We start from the raw sequence: 19,217 nt of genomic DNA, 5'->3' as shown, positions 1-19,217 counted from the left end.
CGTGTTGAAGACCGTAATTCGGCCTATGATGGTTTACTTTTACGAATAGTGACTTAGATGGAGAGTTTTCTTATTGGCACTCATACCACATCTTCTTATAACATTCTGCTCATTATTAGTCATTGATATGATCTAATTATTCAAGCATTTTACTTTGCAATGACTAACTTATTATAACGCAAAAGGTTTATATTAATATATTAAAAAAGTAGGTTTTTTTTTATCCCTTTTTATCCCGTCTCGTTTCGTTTTTGAGCCATATATAAATGTCGTATGTGACAATGAGACAACTCTCCATCCGAGTCACAATTTATAAAAGTAGACCATTATACGTCAAAATACGGTCTTCAACATGGAGTCTTGGCTCACACCGAACAGCAAGTTATAAAGGGCTCCAGTGTAAAACCTTTTAAACGGGAAAACAAAGGTGCAATCTATATCAAGATGTACGTAATTAGCGGTCCAACGATTTACAGAAAAGAGCGACGAATTACAGAAAAGAACCGAAAAGAACCGAAAAGGACCAAAAAGAACCGAAAAGGACCGAAAAGAACCGAAAAGAGGATACATATAAATTTATTGAATAAAGTTAAAACAATGTATTATATTTTTTTTATATTGTTAACAATTCTTCGTAATAATAAAATTAAATGCATAATTAAAAATTTAGATTGTGCATTTATAAGAATATGTGAATTTACAAAAAAGAAACAATTTAACATGTTTTTCTAGTTAAATTTTGTTTAATACATGTATGCTTAATTATTTATTTTTTCATCAAGGATTTTAATCACATCAACAAACGACAACAATGCACTGAACATCAGGTTCATAAATTAGGACAGCATTTTAAATTTTTATACTAATACGCAGTAAAAATAAATGAAAAGCAAATATTATCGTACTATAAATGTTTATCCTTACATTTAATAAAAAATATTTCGTTTGTTTATATTAAGATGTCAACATATTGCCCGGTGGCATTGGGTATGGTAATATAAAAAATATACATGTCAGCATCACCATTTCCTCTCGGATGTTAGATGTCAAATATATTTGTTGCACGTGATTTAAACACGATAATCGTCACTTTAAAAAAAAATAAAAAGGCTTGTTTCCTCACTTTTTTTCAAAATTACCAAAAATGGTGAGAGCACGTAGTTGTAAATCTCGATATCGAAAACAGTACCCTTGCTGTGTCTGTAGTAAGGATTGTGAATGCACAGAATCCGTCCTCTGCTTTGGGTGTGGAAAATGGGTGCACAGTGGCTGTGTCGGCAAAGGAATGTCATCAGAATTAACAAAATAATGGGCAACGAGAGGACTAAAATTTTACTGCAAATTTTGCTGTTTTGATCAGGAAAGTTTTGACTGCCAGCAGTCCTTGTTAAGGTAAATATTTAGAAAATAGAATTATAAAAATATTGGACGAAAATTTCAAGTCCTGCTACATGTTAAACTTGCCAAACTTTACGAGATTCTTGTTTAGTTTCAATTTCTTAATTCGTAAAAACAAAGGGCTACATGGGAATATAAGAAGATTTTTTAATAAAAAAAAAAATGACATCATTATTAGATCGGATTATGATACTAAATTAGTATAGAAGTCCCAATTATTAGTATTTTATAGTCTGTTCGTTTCGTCTTTCATAGGAAATATAGATAAATGAAAAGCGCACCCGCTCTCGGTATAATTAATAATTGTTTACCTTATAATTAGCGTATAGATAAAGGGTGTGAAAAAATTAATGGCCTGTTGATTTCTATTTATTTTATCTAATAAACCACTTATATATGTAGATTAGCGAAACGATGTCCGATGGTGATCAATATTTGCCTGCGCTACATGTGGGAAATCTGTGATATACTTAATCATGTTAATATATTCGAAATAATGAATCAAATACTTTAATTCTGCATCACATAATATTCTATCATTGCAGATATAGGGACAATATGTATTCATTATATTCGATGGAACATCAGATGAAATAATAGATTTTTTTCGTCTAGCAAATTATTATAACCCTTTATTAAAGCTAAAAGGAAAAAAAATCGTTCTTAAATGTTGATGTAATTAAAGGTCAAATATTTACAACACATGGCAATTATAATTGTCCTTGAAATACATTTTAAAGAAACCTATTCCTATCTCTATCTGCACAGAAATAGCTGTCACTCTCAGCATGTATTAAAAAAATGAAATAAAATTGTTTAATAAAATCTCACATAATAAAAAAAGACTCATTCCTTGGTTGATATTGTGCATTAACTTCCATAATGCACATTGTTTTTAAATATAAATGAAGAAAACAATATACACTCTACAACATGTGGTATCTATCAACTAACATAGTATTATATTAGTGACAGTTTTAATTAAATTTGAAAGTATGGTGTTTTCTAATCACCACTGGAGATGCATTCACCTTTTATTCACATTTTTAGCTCACCTGGCCCGAAGGGCCAAGTGAGCTTTTCCCATCACTTTGCGTCCGGCGTCCGTCGTCCGTCGTCGTCCGTCGTCGTCCGTCGTCCGTCGTCGTCCGTCGTCCGTCGTCGTCGTCCGTCGTCGTTAACTTTTACAAAAATCTTCTCCTCTGAAACTACTGGACCAAATTAAACCAAACTTGGCCACAATCATCATTGGGGTATCTAGTTTAAAAAATGTGTGGCGTGACCCGGCCAACCAACCAAGATGGCCGCCATGGCTAAAAATAGAACATAGGGGTAAAATGCAGTTTTTGGCTTATAACTCAAAAACCAAAGCATTTAGAGCAAATCTGACAGGGGTAAAATTGTTTATCAGGTCAAGATCTATCTGCCCTGAAATTTTCAGATGAATCGGACAACCCGTTGTTGGGTTACTGCCCCTGAATTGATAATTTTAAGGAAATTTTGCTGTTTTTGGTTATTATCTTGAATATTATTATAGATAGAGATAAACTGTAAACAGCAATAATGTTCAGCAAAGTAAGATTTACAAATAAGTCAACGTGACCGAAATGGTCAGTTGACCCCTTTAGGAGTTATTGCCCTTTTAGTCCATTTTTAACCATTTTTTTCGTAAATCTTAGTTATCTTTTACAAAAATCTTCTCCTCTGAAACTATTGGGACAAATTAATCCAAACTTGGCCACAATCATCATTTGGGTATCTAGTTTAAAAAATGTGTGGCGTGACCCGGCCAACCAACCAAGATGGCCGCCATGGCTAAAAATAGAACATAGGGGTAAAATGCAGTTTTTGGCTTATAACTCAAAAACCAAAGCATTTAGAGCAAATCTGTTATGAGAAAAATTGTTTATCAGGTCAAGATCTATCTGCCCTGAAATTTTCAGATGAATCGGACATTCCGTTGTTGGTTTACTGCCCCTGAATTGGTAATTTTGAGGAAATTTTGCTGTTTTTGGTTATTATCTTGAATATTATTATAGATAGAGATAAACTGTAAACAGCAATAATGTTCAGCAAAGTAAGATCTACAAATAAGTCAACTTGACCAAAATGGTCAGTTGACCACTTTAGGAGTTATTGCCCTTTATAATCAATTTTTAACCATTTTTCGTAAATCTTAGTAATCTTTTAGAAAAATCTTCTCCTCTGAAACTACTGGGCCAAATTTAACCAAACTTAGCCATAATTGGGGTATCTAGTTAAAAAAATGTGTCCGGTAACTCGGCCAACAAACCAAGATGGCCGCCATGGCTAAAAATAGAACATGGGGGTAAAATGCAGTTTTTGGCTTATAACTCAAAAACCAAAGCATTAAGAGCAAATCTGACAGGAAGTAAAATTGTTGATCAGGTCACGATCTATCTGCCCTGGAATTTTCAGATGAATCGAATAATCGGTTGTTAGGTTGCTGCCCCTGAATTGGTAATTTTGAGGAAATTTTGCTGTTTTTTGTTATCTTGAATATTATTATAGATAGAGATAAACTGTAAACAGCAATAATGTACAGCAAAGTAAGAACTAAAAATAAGTCACTATGACCAAAATAGTCAATTGACCCCCTAAGGAGTTATTGCCCTTCATATTCAATTTTTAACAATTTTCTTAAAATTTGAAGATTTTCAATAACATTTTCCACAGAAAGTACTGTTATAGATAGAGATAATTGTAAGCAGCAAGAATGTTTAGTAAAGTAAGATCTACAAACACATCACCATCACCAAAACAAAATTTTGTCATGAATCCATCTGTGTCCATTGTTTAATATTCACATAGACCAAGGTGAGCGACACAGGCTCTTTAGAGCCTCTAGTTAATTGAATTTCTTGGCCATAGATGTAGACAGAATATGCAACTGTTTAAAGTGTCATATTTCAAAACAATATATAAGTTGACCATTGACAGAAGGTTATGCAATAAAACTTTAACTACATTATCTAGATTATCATCAAAAGATATGCAGTACTTCCCAAAATTTCAAAGAATAATTGACAGCCATTTATAATGTGTCAGAACAGGACATTATATCTATCTTATCTTGTTATCTGAGATGTTTAAATTGAGTTTTCTCTTGTTTTCTGTTCACAGCTTTATACATGTAAGTGATAGTCTATCTGGTTTGTCTACATCTATTTCGTAAAATATTATTTTAATAAATAAAACATATATATAATGTCAACAAATTAAAACAAAATCATAGTTCATATTACCTAAATTAATTTTTCAAAATTTCCTACTTCAAAAAACCATACCATGCTTCATTCTATCAAGTTATACCATGGTATAATAATTTGTACCATGGTATAGGAATTCGTACCATGGTATAGGAATTTGTACCATACCATCATACCATACCATGGTACCATTCATGCATACCATGGTATGATGGTATTCGTACCATACCATCATACCATAACACATACCATACCATCATACCATACCATGTTTTACAGTATGCCATATTTCAGGTTAGAATCTACATTGAAAGATGGAAACACCTCACAAATAACCAATACTGCTACATCTGAATCACTTTTATTGAAGACGTACGATATCAAACTACCGGAACAATCCAATCAAATTTGTCTGGAAAATGTCGATGAAGTCTCTGCAAATATTTTACGCGGTTTTGCGCCAGCGGTATTGGAAACCAGAACACCAATAGAAACTATAGGCGACGGCAACTGTCTTTATCGCTCTGTATCAACTGGACTTTTTGGAACGCAAATTTACCATCATCACCTCAGACTCCTGACTGCATTGGAAATCATAAACAATAAACAGCAATACGATACCTCATCTAAAGGGTACACCGACAGGATTAGGGATAACCGTGTAGTAACCAGTCCATATGAACAGCTTGTCAGGAATGCCATAGTCATAGGAGCATATTCCGACATGCAACATATGTATGGGTTGAGTGCTGTTATAAACAAGCCACTTCAATCATATTATCCACCTTTGGTATCTTCAAACTACCATACAGAGCCATATCACAGAAAAATAGTTGGGAGAACTGTTAATGAATGTGAAGAGGCTGCAGTAACAATAATGTGGACTATGAAAGTAAGACCACAACCATTCGCAGTGTTTGATCCAAACCACTTTGTACCTCTTTTGAGATTACATACACCGACTTCACAGTTCGTGGATCTGGACGACAGTAGTGATCAGGACCATACAAGCAACCAAAGGAATGCCAAAAACAACAAATGCAACAAAGAAGGCACTAACCAAGACTACGAGACAAGCATAGACCCCCACAACAGAGACAACAGCAGCCAACAGCACAACAAACACAGTGATACTGTCGACAGTACTGATGCTACATACAACAATGAAAGGTATGATATAAATACTTATTCAATGTGACAAATGACATTGCAATATCAAAGGGTATCACTCAGTAAAATTCAACATTCATTACATCACATGATCTTGCTTCTCACGACAACGTCACACACTGCATGCACATAGTAAAACGATTTAATTTGTGATAACTAGTAATTTCAAGGTTGCATTATAAAAAATAAATTATTATAAGATTCGTTTGTATGGCTCCCCGTAGCGAAAGGGCCATTAAATTTTTACGCTTGTCGGTTTGTACGTCCGTGTTATGAAATTTATGTATTCAATACTCATTACCACATAAAACAGCCTTTGATTTATGTGGCGTTACCTTTACCGTTTAAGGGTGATGCCGCTTTTACACCATAATAAAATACAATTTCTAGCTATTTAGTTGTTCATCAAGTGAATATATTGTTCAATTTTAAATACTAGTAGTATACTTGTTCGTGATGTGTCATCTGGGTTTTATGATACCATATGGCGCGTTGGTTCATTCTTATTCTATTAAGACATGTATTTTTTTTACAGCATAAAACCAAAGACTGCAGACGAAACTGGTGAATCTGCAGAAAGAACTGTTACGGATATATTTGGTGAAAGTGATCCAGATGAAAGCAGTAGCAATACGCACAACAGTTCCCTTGATCAATCAGTTTTGTCAGACAATTTTAGTTTCTTTCATAACCAAAGGAGCAATGGGTCAGATGAGGCAAAAGAAAACCTGGAGAATGAAGACAATGACAGTTCAGATGACGCCGAAAAAGACGATTCTCTCGATGAAGTATAAAATTCTTGTATGTTTCAACCAGAAGAACAATTAAGATACGGAGAGTTTTTAAATTTAGAGGAACTTTTAAATAAACTGAAATCAAAAGATGTTAGACATGGTATCCCAGAAGGAAAGAAAGACAACGTATGTTTTACAATTGACAACTCTAGAAACATTGCAAGACGAGTTAATAACTTACGTAGTGAATTTTCCGATGACTGTGGGGTCTGGATTAGTTCATCTGGGTCAACACCTAAGACATATTATGTTGTTCAAGATGATGGTAAGCTAAAAGCTGTTGTATGTAGACAGGGTATATTTTGTATTGAAAAGCAAATAAACAAGAAGAAAGAATTCATTCCAGTGGATCCTCAGCCCGCCGATGAAAAAATCGTGGAAATCAGTCGTAGCTACTCCACTCTTAAGCAACAGTCATACAAGAAAAGAGTAACATGGGTCGGAAAAGCACCTCCTATATTTGATATCAACTTCAATGCGGCTGTCGTGGAATATAAAGGCAAACACCCGGGTTTTTCTGCTCATGGCAATTCAAAGAAAGGAAGTGAATTCGTTCGAACTCCAGCACTGTTATTTGAAGAAATGGGAGAACTTGCGAAGACCATGCGTCCAAAAAATGTATATAATAAATTGTTAATCAACTGTAGTGATGAAGCAACCGGGCCTTCGGCACCAAGACAGATTCGTGACAAAAAATACCGCGATAAGAAGAAAGAAATTCGGAATATAACTGGCGTAACAGGAAACCGTGGAAATATGGCAGATAACATATAAACTATAGAAAATATGATGCAGAAAGGACACAATTTAATTAAGCATGTGGCTCATTCTCCAGGTAAAACACCGTGCGTTATCCTGTATACGGAAGAAATGATGAAGGACGTTGTGAACTTGTGCTGCAGTGGACAAACTCTTTTGGGTTTCGACAAAACATTTAACATTTGTGACATTCATGTGACACCATCTGTTTTCAAACAATTTTCTGTCACAAAGATTGAAACAGGAGAACCGCCTTTATTTGTCGGACCCATGTTTTTACACGACTGTTCGCATTTTGATACGTATAGTATATTTTTCTCGCATCTTAAGACCAAATTCGCGGATGTGGACACCTCGGAATTGGTCATTGGTTCCGATCAAGAAGGATCTTTAGTTAAAGCCATTGTCAAAAGTTTTCCAGAAGCAACTCATGTATTATGTACACGACATTTAAAACTAAACCTTTCAGAAAAGATGAAAAATGGAGTTGGGATGCACAGAAAGGACAGATTAGATATCGAGCAACGCATTTTTGGAAGAAATGGCAAATCTAATGCAGACGATAGTGCCGTTTTTGAAGAAAAGTGTGAAGAAGTCGAAGAATTCTGTAAGGAGAAATTTCCATCATTGAAAGGCTACTTTTCAACGGTTTTGAAGCCAGTCCTTAAAGGGAAAATATATGAGCCACAAAATGCGGGAAGAATTGAAAGAGAGTGGACTAACAATAATAGTGAATCGTACAATCATGTTCTGAAGATAGCTGTTGATTGGAAGCCTCAGTCATTAGTTGACTTTGTGATAAAGATGACAGACATGGTAGAGGCAAACTATAAAGATTTACGGAGAGCAGTGATAGGGAGAGGTCCTTATACGCTTGCGAGCACACACGAACATTTTTAGATTGACAGGCATGTTTGGGCAAACAAAACTTTAATGGAAAGGTACAAATATTTTGCCAGGTTCCGCCGATACCGTATGAAGACCAAATTGGTTAAGTCAACAGATGGCAGACGAGTGGTCAATGAAGCTAGGTCGAAAGGAAAGAAGAAAGGTCAGAGGAAAAGGAAACTGGCTGATAGGACATCTACGCTAAAACGGCAACGCGTGCAGTAAATTTATTAAAAAAACAAACTGTGTGTAATTTAATGTATTTATATGTGTATATATATTTCTCAGCACTACCTACTTATACTTCTTGTTTTTCTTTTTATAGGTAAAATACACTAATAAACCTGCAGCACATAAGTCAATGTCAACACTAGTATTAATTGAATTATAATAGTACTAGTATATTGCTATTATTTTGTTTCGTGTTTCCTGTGGTATTTTTTTATTACTCATATTAAATATCTATTGTCTGTGTATTGCATATGTTATTGTTTGTATGCTATATGCCCTCCTAGGGGCCCTTATTTGGTGAATAAAAAAATATTTTCTATTTTTCTATTCTATAAGTTAGGCATCCTACCCTACCAGTAATTTCCACATACATGTGAGTTAAAATTAGTTCTGTCACAGTATAAGGTTTTCAATGATTAAATGCAATTTGCTTATTTCCTTCTATTACAAAAAAAACGATATCCTTTTCGGTTCTTTTCGGTCCTTTTCGGTTCTTTTTGGTCCTTTTCGGTCCTTTTCGGTTCTTTTCTGTAAATCGTCGCTCTTTTCTGTAAGTCGTCGAACCCCGTAATTAGTGGTGAAGTGTCATGGAAATGGATAAAAAAAATAAGGATAAAGATCCCTATACGCTTTATAAGAAACTAAATGGAATACATTTGAAATAAATGTTATTTCTATTGAATTTATTAGAGTGTTTTAAAACCAAACTTTCCTCCGTAAATTAAATTTTATCAAATCTTTCTCTTACTTTATCTATTGTTTGAGCAAGTCGTCTAAATTAAGGCTTTACAGCTAATTTCCTAATGCATGTAAAGCAAACTTTGGTTGGCTTGCTTGCTTTGTTTGTATAATTGTTTATACAAACTTTGTAAATAAGATTGACATTTTTAAACAATATGAATAGGAATAGTTTAACCTGTATTTTTAATATTTGAATTAAATTGGGTGTTATCATAATGATTATCCAATAAAAAAAAAGCAAGCAAATCAACTAAAGTCTTGCTCTACATGCTTAAAGAAATGAGCTGTAATAGATAAAAAAAATAAATAATTATACAGTGAAAATGCACCGCATATACAATACTAATGATTCGCTCCACAGTGAAAATGAAAGAATAGTATCATTATTCGACAGTAAACATGACTAGCATTACGAAATCATCATAGTGGAATTTAGTTAAATATGAAGAAACTGAATGACAAAACATATTCTACGTTATACAACTTTAATAATTGTATTAAAATGAATATTTTTTACTGCAACAACATTTAACCTGTTAGTTATAAAGCACCTGCACGATCTGTTCGTGAAATGTCTTAAATATTCACCTATTTTGGTATATATTTCACAGCTGGATGGCTTTAGGCGCGATAAAACCCCGCTCGCATCTCTTACTTTGTTTTATTAGTATTATGTATTTCTGAACATATACATTTTAACTCATTTTCTTCATTTTCTTCAAAAATTAGAAAAAGTTCGTCTGTTTATTTATCATTCTACATTAGACATTTATGGCATATACAGTAAAAATGATGTTTTAGGATCCGCACTTTACATACACTGACTATTGTCTTTATTTATTTATATAAAGCTAATAAGATAACAACATACGGTATTCTTATTATAATAAAGATATCAAATACTATATAGCAAGTTAGGACTAGATACATCCATTCTAAATTTTGACTTTCTAAAATCTTGAAATTTCGACTTTTCAAAGAGTCGAAATTTTGACTCTTTTAGAATTCGAAATTTTGCCTTTATAAAAAGTCGAAATTTCGACTTTTTTTAAAACTGGAAATTTCGATTTTTTCTAAACTCGAAATTTCGACTTCTTTTTAACTCAAAATTTCGACTTGTTTTGAACTCAAAATTTCGACTTGTTTTAAACTCAAAATTTCGAATTTTCCTAAGTATTTATACGTTTGCGATTACCACATTCACAGTCATTTATATCAGCAAGCGGAGAGCCATATACATCATAAACTTAATAAGCACATTTTAATAAACTAAACCATTTTTAAGAGGTTATTTTAGATAGAAAATTTTGTTCTTGCCGAAGAATAAATAAAACATGTTTCACGTTCAAATACATATTTCAAGTCTGGACTTCAGATATGTGTATCAAGACAACCCCGTTATTCCGATACACCCATGTTACGACATACTTTTATTCAACAGTCTGAATACAGATATATAAGGACAATGGTTAATAGTTGTGTAATAAGAATGTCAACTTGTAGAGTTGAATCAATATTCCAGAAAAAAGAACCATTTATTTATTTCAAAATTCCAAAACTAGAAAACCGAGCAGCTCATTTTGTCGTCCTGAATATGCATGGCATTTTTGGCTACTTGATTTACCATTGTTTAAACAAGGCAAAGTCAGTGACTTGCTATTGGGAAACCAAACAGGCCTTTGAAACTGCGATGCTATATGTTCTCAGATATGACGATTCTATGACAGTGTCGTGGGAACTAAAACATGGAACAAAACCTATTTCAAAATATAAATTGCCAAAATGTGTTGATGACGCTTTAATAATTTGCGTCCATGTCTACTCCTTCTAAAATTGTAATAACTGTGTTTGAATACTAACATCAAAGTTTTAAAAGAGATCAAAGTCGAAATTTCGATTGTAAGAAAAAATCGAAATTTTGAGTTTACAAAAAGTCGAAATTTTGAGTTTAAAATAAGTTGAAATTTCGAGTTTAAAATAAGTCAAAATTTCGAGTTTTAAAAAAGTCGAAATTTTGAGTTTACAAAAAGTCGAAATTTTGAATTTTAAATAAGTTAAAAATTTCGAGTTTAAAATAAGTCGAAATTTTGAGTTTCAAAAAAGTCAATATTTCGACTTTTCAAAAGGTCGAAATATCAAGATTTTTGAAAGTCAAAATTTCAAGTTTATGTCAAAATATCGGGATTTGAAAAGTCAAAATTTCAAGTTAAAGTCAAAATTTCGAGATTTGAAAAGTCAAAATTTCGACTTTGAAAAAAAAGTTCACTGCCAATTTTATTTTTTCTATGTCCCTAATACGCTTCCGTCAAAAGCTTAAATTTAAGTTCAGCTTTAAAAAGCGAAAACAATAAAGTAAGTTAAATCAAGGATGTAAACTTGATGTACAAGTTATTGCTGCCTTCTAAAGTGCAGCGGAATATCAATATTATATCTAAAATATATATAAAACACTCTAGTTAATTAGATCTATAGAAACACAACACAACGTACATCAAAAGAAAGTAACTTATTAACAGTTCATTTCTGTATACTCTTTGACTACCACTAGTTGGGGATGTTTGTATAATTGGCCTGCGTGTTGATGATGGTGATGATGATGATGATGATGATGGGTTAAATATTTTAGGGATGTCATTCAACCAGAAGTCTACACGGTCCTTAAACATGTGTTGGCCAGTTGTAATGTTGATATCTAAATTGATGTAACGTTCATTTGTTGTGTCATATTCTTCCCATTTTGGCAGGTCTTCTCCATTGACATCTCTGACAAAATAAGAATTGTTTTATGATAAATACAAGAACACATCCGCGGAACCGTGACTTGAATAAAGTACCGACGCTTTATGCTTATCCAGGATTTTAGTATTCGAATTTTCATCTGGTAAAAGCATGCTGATTATAAGGTGTACAGTTTTCTCTGCTTTCTAAATCTTTCTGCGTGAACCCTTGGAAGCAAAACTTATTAACGTCATAGACAATATTTTGAGCGGAAAAAAATATCGTCGGTTGTTTTATTTTAAAATTCATGAGATAAAATCCTTTAACGAATGTGACAGAAACAAAAAGCAATGAACAGCACTGTAATTACTGTTATTGAAATTTCTAAATTACAGGAAATACCAGTTTAATATAATTTTCCTCATTCAAGTCACATTGAGGATTGTTTAGTTGTAGATACAAGTCATTTGGCCATATCTAACGAAAATTAGGTGTTTTGTAAAAACCGCGACAATTTAGTACTTTCTTCATAAATACAATTTGAAAAAATTTGCCCTTTCTCACTTTATGTGCATTGTCTAATTTAACTTTTTTTAATTGATAGAGAGAGAAATGGAACTATTTCACTGAGGGATAATACCACATAAGCTTACACAGAATACAAATTATACATAAAACAACTAGACATCAATGTACAAGGAAACAGGAATCATACGTAAGGGATAAAACAAAGCTGTATAGAGGCACCTAAATACATTGTGTATAAATCTACCGTGTATTTGTACAACCATGTAGATTTATTTTCGATTCTTATAATATGAAATCCTAAAGAAAACTGGCGACACAGAATTTACGAGGAATTGTCAGATGACGACGACATAAACTATAAATATTTCAACATATAGATCTTGTTTATGAACTTGTAGTTAAAATGCGTCCTTCGTAATAATAAAATGAAATAATACACTTAAACTCTTCAATGATATTTAACTAAATTAAATACGAACATAGACTTTTAAATTTCGTTCAGTTCAATTTTTGTACTCTACTGTCATTATTATAATAATTTTACCAAATATTTGATTTTTTTTTACCAAATATTAGATTTTTTTACCAAATATTAGTTTTTTTTAACCAAATATTAGATTTTTTAAAGTTCTATTATGTCATGTTCTTAATTTTAGGTTTTAAAGTGGGTGATAGCCTTCAACAACGAGAAAAAAACAAACCGTATAGTTTAATATAAAAGGACCCGTAATTATATTTATTATGAATCCTGAATACATCGAAAGATTTAAATACATGTATTTGACTGAGAAAAACGAATATCACCACCCTGTTCCTCAGTGCAATACTCACCCTGTTTTGGCGAAATTAGTCCAGTACTTTAACAAATTCATAGATAGCTCTCCATCTTGGTCCGTAGAAAGTGTTCCCGGGAAAAATAAATAAATTAGATCTGCGGCGTGAGCTGAACCATCAAACCAATCTGGATAAGGTGTTGCGGAAAAAAAGGAATTCTGTTTAGAGAAAATATACTGAAATTGTTTTCCGTTACCATTTCCTGTGTGAAGGCGCAGTGATTCCACTGCTGGGACCGTAAATGCTAGGTCTGTATAAACATTAAGAATATCTTGACTAAGTTGGTCACGTGATGATGCTGAACCGTATTTATCACATATAGAAACGGCAATGTCTGTGTTATTATTAAACACTACATTCGCAATATCAGGAACAAGAACGTCACAAAGGATCCGTTTTGGTATGTGATCTGATGCGTTAAATTGAAAGAAATCTTGACCTCCGTTTAGAAAAAAGTCTAACATAAGCGAACCCTCTCCTGAGTTTATTCCAATGATGACATCCAGTGACTTGAAAAATCCAGAAGTTGATGAATCAAGTAGCAATTGTTTTGGTTGAACTGGCAGCAATTCGCCATCAATTATTGGTGCAAATGGAATTTGAATAAAACTAGATGAAAATTCTTTTCCTGACTCTTCTAATAAAACGTTTGCATCTACGTATTTCATGCACTGAGATAATTTCCCAGGATCTGATTGAGAACAATTCACATTGTTTGCTACCTGTGATGAAGCATAGCGTGTTATTAATCCCATGCTGATTTTTGAGAGGGCAGTTCCACTCTGCATTATAGCCCTCTGGAATAGTCCTTGATTTTGTGGCATTACAGATAATAAACCCACACTAAATGCACCAGCTGATTCTCCGAATATTGTGACAGATTGGCTGTTACCGCCGTACGAATTTATATTATCTTTTACCCACTGCAATGCCAAAATCTGGTCCCATAATCCTTGATTACCTTTACTATTGCCGGTTGCAAAGAAACCAAAAATATTTAAACGGTATTGAATAGTAACAACTATAACATCGCCTGCAACAGCTAGATATGCTGCGTCATAAAACTCGGTTTGTCCGACGGAATAACCCCCGCCATGGATCCAGACCATAACAGCTTTACTACTTTCGGTCGAAACATGATGTGGAATATATATATTGAGATAAAGACAGTCTTCGGAGATATTTGTATTTTTGAGAAAGGATTCCATTCCGGTCATAACTTGAATACATGACGGACCAAAGTGTCTAGCATCTAAAGTGTTGTCCCATGATCCATACGGCTGTGGTTTCTCGAACCGTAAATTATCGACAGGTGCTTTGGCAAACGGTATATTCTTGAATTCATAAACATCCTCACCCGATAACCTCCGACGTAAACCAAGAAGTCCACCAAGTGGAGTACTAATTGTTACTTCTTGTAAATCTTGAGAGAAAACTGGTAATAACACATAGAGCAGAACTGTTAACTTTACCGAAATCGTCATGGCGTCTTCTTCTGTAAGATAATATATTATAAAATTCTTTTTTTAATTAAAAAAAACCACATATACTAATATTTCGCAATGTGATATGTAAACGTTCTACTTATTGGTATTTACTCCTATCATTGATAGATCAAAAGTCACAGACCGGTTTCAAATCGTTCAACTATTATTTTGTGTTCTATTTATATTAGTTTATTGAACAGCATTATTTTAATTCACTTGGATTGTCGCTCGGTCCGGAATGTATGTTGAAAAACAATACACTGTTTCATAAAATCGACTTTTGACTCTGGATTATATAACTTATCGACTGGTTACCTTGAACATCATGGTACTCGGTCAAGTAAGAATAAAGAAGAATCAAAATAAGTAAAATCAAACATATAATTAGTGGGTTTTTTAACCAAAATTATACCGATTGAAAGCTTGTTTGACTTCTTTAGCTTGCTCTTACCTAACTTGGTATCAGGATGTCCAACGTAACAAGTCGACAAATTATATACTTCGGAGTCAATAGTCGATAAGCTTTCATTTTTGCTGGTGTGCTTTTTACGTGTGACTTTTTGTGTTTCTTTGATACATACGAAGTGGCTTCTTTTAAACACGCCATTATTGTTATTGTATAATTTTTAAAAATACATTGAACGACAAAATTATTTCTCTACCTGTGTGACGTCTACATTCTGACGTCAACACACGATTCTACATCAGAGTTGACATTGTTATAGCTATTCAGTCACAGGACTTAATATATTTCAAAACTTTATGAGTTGATTTAAATATGATGGAATTTGATGCGACTGTCTTTCAATTGAAAGGTTTAGCGCTATAAAAACAGGTTCCATCCACCATTTTCAACATAATACTAGTATAATGTCTGTAACAAATTATACAGGCATTTATCAATTTTCTTTGCGTATCGGTAAGGTCATCTGCAATATTGGGGCGCACGCAACGGAAGTTACGAACAGCCGCTTTTCCCCGATGAGAGCAGAGCTTTAGAGATTTTTGACATTTTATGATGATTAAAAGATAACATACAGTTAAAAAAAGGTGACAATTAGTGGGATTTGTTTGATTAAATGATATTTAAACAATAGGATGGAATAAATTCTTACTAGACATGAACTCCTATCAATCAACTGCAAGAATACTTTTACTTACAATCAGAATTGATATCCATAAAAAATTTGAAAAAAAAATGTTATGTAAGCATTTTGCAATGAAGTGATAATGTTAGAACAGCTTACCTGCTGGGTATATTTTAATGGGTTGTAGTACTGAATTTTAAATCTATCTACATTTTAATCAATGAACTAAAGCGAAAGGAACTTGTACAATGTTTACACACAGTTTTACAAATATTGTTGTGACCAAATTGCGTTTACATAGTAATTTTAGCTTTAAATTGTAGTCAAACAAATTTTAAATGATCAAGAACAAGTATTCAGTTATAAATAGTTAAAATTTTTGAAGTGCGATCTTTTATATAAAAATAGGATATACTTCATATATTATGAAGTCCTATCGTATTTAGTATAGACAAATATTTATTGGTTAAAAATGTGTTAAACGTATCGTCTTTTTGTGGAAGATACCTAAACCTTTTTGATAAATATTACGTATCAATTTTACAAATAATACATGATGAACTTGAAGTATAGATTCAAGGTGCTGTAATCTACATTACGTATTTATGATCTTTTTCTTTGTCTTTGTTTTTTTCTTACCTTTACTGTTTAGTCCACGTTTTCCAATTACTTTTGATGCGTGGCTTGGTATTTAAACATCCTGTGATTGTGTTGTTGTGCTATGATCTTACTTTATATTCTTGTCCTACTTTTTGGCTGATGTAATTTGTATAGATGTACCATTTTGTCTTGTTTTATTGAAATATTTATTTGTGTTTATAGTGATTCAGATAATAACACAATGATGACTGCTGTACCCCATTTTTGACAATTGTATCTATGATGTCACCAAATTTGAGGCCAAAATAGGCCCTTCCCGGACCTAATCCTTTGATAAAAACATTTCCTCTGAAAATTTCGGTTGATAATAATTTTCTTCATTGAGAGCTGTAACAATTTCTGCTTGTTACACGTCAATTGAAAATAAAATCCTTTTAATTTCGGAAATAATGGTAATTGATTTTTTGTTTCTTCAAAATATGTGAATATATACATATTTGTAAAGAATACACATAAAAAAGTGGCGCAAGATACAAGACGGACAATCATATTCATAGATAGAAAATAAACTAACAACACTCTAGCAAAAAAAAAAGACAAACCGACAAAAAATAGTAGAGAATACACAACACAGGAAACTAAAGACTAAGCAACACGAACCTAACCAAAAACTGAGAGAACTCGCAGTTACTAACATCTAGTTAAAAGCCAAATCAATTCATTCAAACAACTGAAACAACTTAATCTCATCACAAAAATTTAGTATTTTACCGCCATGGACAGTAATAGAAGTAAGGACTTGTGTAATGCAAAAAATTAATGTTTCCAAAAGGCAGAAGGTTAGTTAGGAGTTATCTTTTTTATACAAAATAAAATGAACGTGAAAAAAAAATGTAATGTTAGCATTTTGCACTGAAGTGATAAAATCAGAACAGCTTACCTGCTGGGTATATTTACGGGTTGTGTTACTGAATTTTGAATCTATTTACAGTTTACTCAATGGACTAAAGCGAAAGGACACTGTCAACACTCAAAAGCACCGTAATTTATTAAAAGGGATCTTTTACAATGTTTACACACAGTTTTACAAACATTGTTGTGAATTAAATCAAATTTTAGTCAAACAAATTTTAAATGATCGAGAACATGAAGAAATATTCAGTTATTGATAGTTAAAATCTCTGAAGTGCGATCTTTTATATAAAAATTGGATAGACTTCATATATTATGAAGTCCTACTTCATATATTATGAAGTCCTATCGTATTTAGTTTAGACAAATATTTATTGGTTAAAAATGTGTTAAAAGAGGGACGAAAGATACCAAAAGGGACAGTCAAACTCATAAATCTAAAACATACTGACAACGCCATGGCTAAAAATGAAAAAGACAAACAGAAAAACAATAGTACACATGACACAACATAAAAAATAAAGAATAAACAACACGAACCCCACCAAAAGCTAGGGGTGATCTCAGGTGCTCCGGAAGGGTAAGCAGATCCTGCTTCACATGTGGCACCCGTCGCGTTGCTTATGTGATTACAAATCCGGTAAATAGTCTAATTCGGTAGGTCACATTCATGAACGGGAAGGGGATCGTATCGTATCGTTTTATTCTAAAACGATTATCGGAAGATACATAACCTTTTTGATAAATTTTACGTATCAATTTTACAAAAAGTACATGATGAACTTGAAGTATAGATTCAAGGTGCTGCCATCTACATTACGTATTTACGATCTTTTTCTTTGTCTTTGAGTATTTCTTACTTTTACTGTTTAGTCCACCTTTTCCAATTATTTGTGACGCATTGTGTTGTTGTGCTATGATCTTACTTTATATTCTTGTCCTACTTTTTGGCTTATGTAATTTGTATATATGTACCATTTTGATGTTTTAGGATCCGCACTTTACATACACTGACTATTGTCTTTATTTATTTATATAAAGCTAATAAGATAACAACATACGGTATTCTTATTATAATAAAGATATCAAATACTATATAGCAAGTTAGGACTAGATACATCCATTCTAAATTTTGACTTTCTAAAATCTTGAAATTTCGACTTTTCAAAGAGTCGAAATTTTGACTCTTTTAGAATTCGAAATTTTGCCTTTATAAAAAGTCGAAATTTCGACTTTTTTTAAAACTGGAAATTTCGATTTTTTCTAAACTCGAAATTTCGACTTCTTTTTAACTCAAAATTTCGACTTGTTTTGAACTCAAAATTTCGACTTGTTTTAAACTCAAAATTTCGAATTTTCCTAAGTATTTATACGTTTGCGATTACCACATTCACAGTCATTTATATCAGCAAGCGGAGAGCCATATACATCATAAACTTAATAAGCACATTTTAATAAACTAAACCATTTTTAAGAGGTTATTTTAGATAGAAAATTTTGTTCTTGCCGAAGAATAAATAAAACATGTTTCACGTTCAAATACATATTTCAAGTCTGGACTTCAGATATGTGTATCAAGACAACCCCGTTATTCCGATACACCCATGTTACGACATACTTTTATTCAACAGTCTGAATACAGATATATAAGGACAATGGTTAATAGTTGTGTAATAAGAATGTCAACTTGTAGAGTTGAATCAATATTCCAGAAAAAAGAACCATTTATTTATTTCAAAATTCCAAAACTAGAAAACCGAGCAGCTCATTTTGTCGTCCTGAATATGCATGGCATTTTTGGCTACTTGATTTACCATTGTTTAAACAAGGCAAAGTCAG

The 19,217-nt window shown here is 32.6% G+C and overlaps 2 long non-coding RNA genes across 2 annotated transcripts; one reads left to right on the top strand and one right to left on the bottom strand.

Annotated features, from left to right (window-relative positions):
- Positions 1-914: 914 nt before the first annotated feature.
- On the top strand, positions 915-6,563 carry LOC143046181 (uncharacterized). Its single transcript, XR_012969083.1, has 3 exons — positions 915-1,392; positions 4,923-5,798; positions 6,334-6,563. It is a non-coding gene; the product is annotated as an uncharacterized LOC143046181 (long non-coding RNA).
- Positions 6,564-11,288: 4,725 nt separating this feature from the next.
- Positions 11,289-17,439, bottom strand: LOC143046180 (uncharacterized). Its single transcript, XR_012969082.1, has 3 exons — positions 17,407-17,439; positions 13,289-14,786; positions 11,289-11,974 (listed from the first exon to the last, which is right to left on the bottom strand). It is a non-coding gene; the product is annotated as an uncharacterized LOC143046180 (long non-coding RNA).
- Positions 17,440-19,217: the final 1,778 nt, after the last annotated feature.

This window comes from Mytilus galloprovincialis, chromosome 9 (assembly GCF_965363235.1).
Source record: "Mytilus galloprovincialis chromosome 9, xbMytGall1.hap1.1, whole genome shotgun sequence".
NCBI lineage: Eukaryota > Metazoa > Mollusca > Bivalvia > Mytilida > Mytilidae > Mytilus > Mytilus galloprovincialis.
This window is presented reverse-complemented; position numbering and strand designations above follow the sequence as displayed.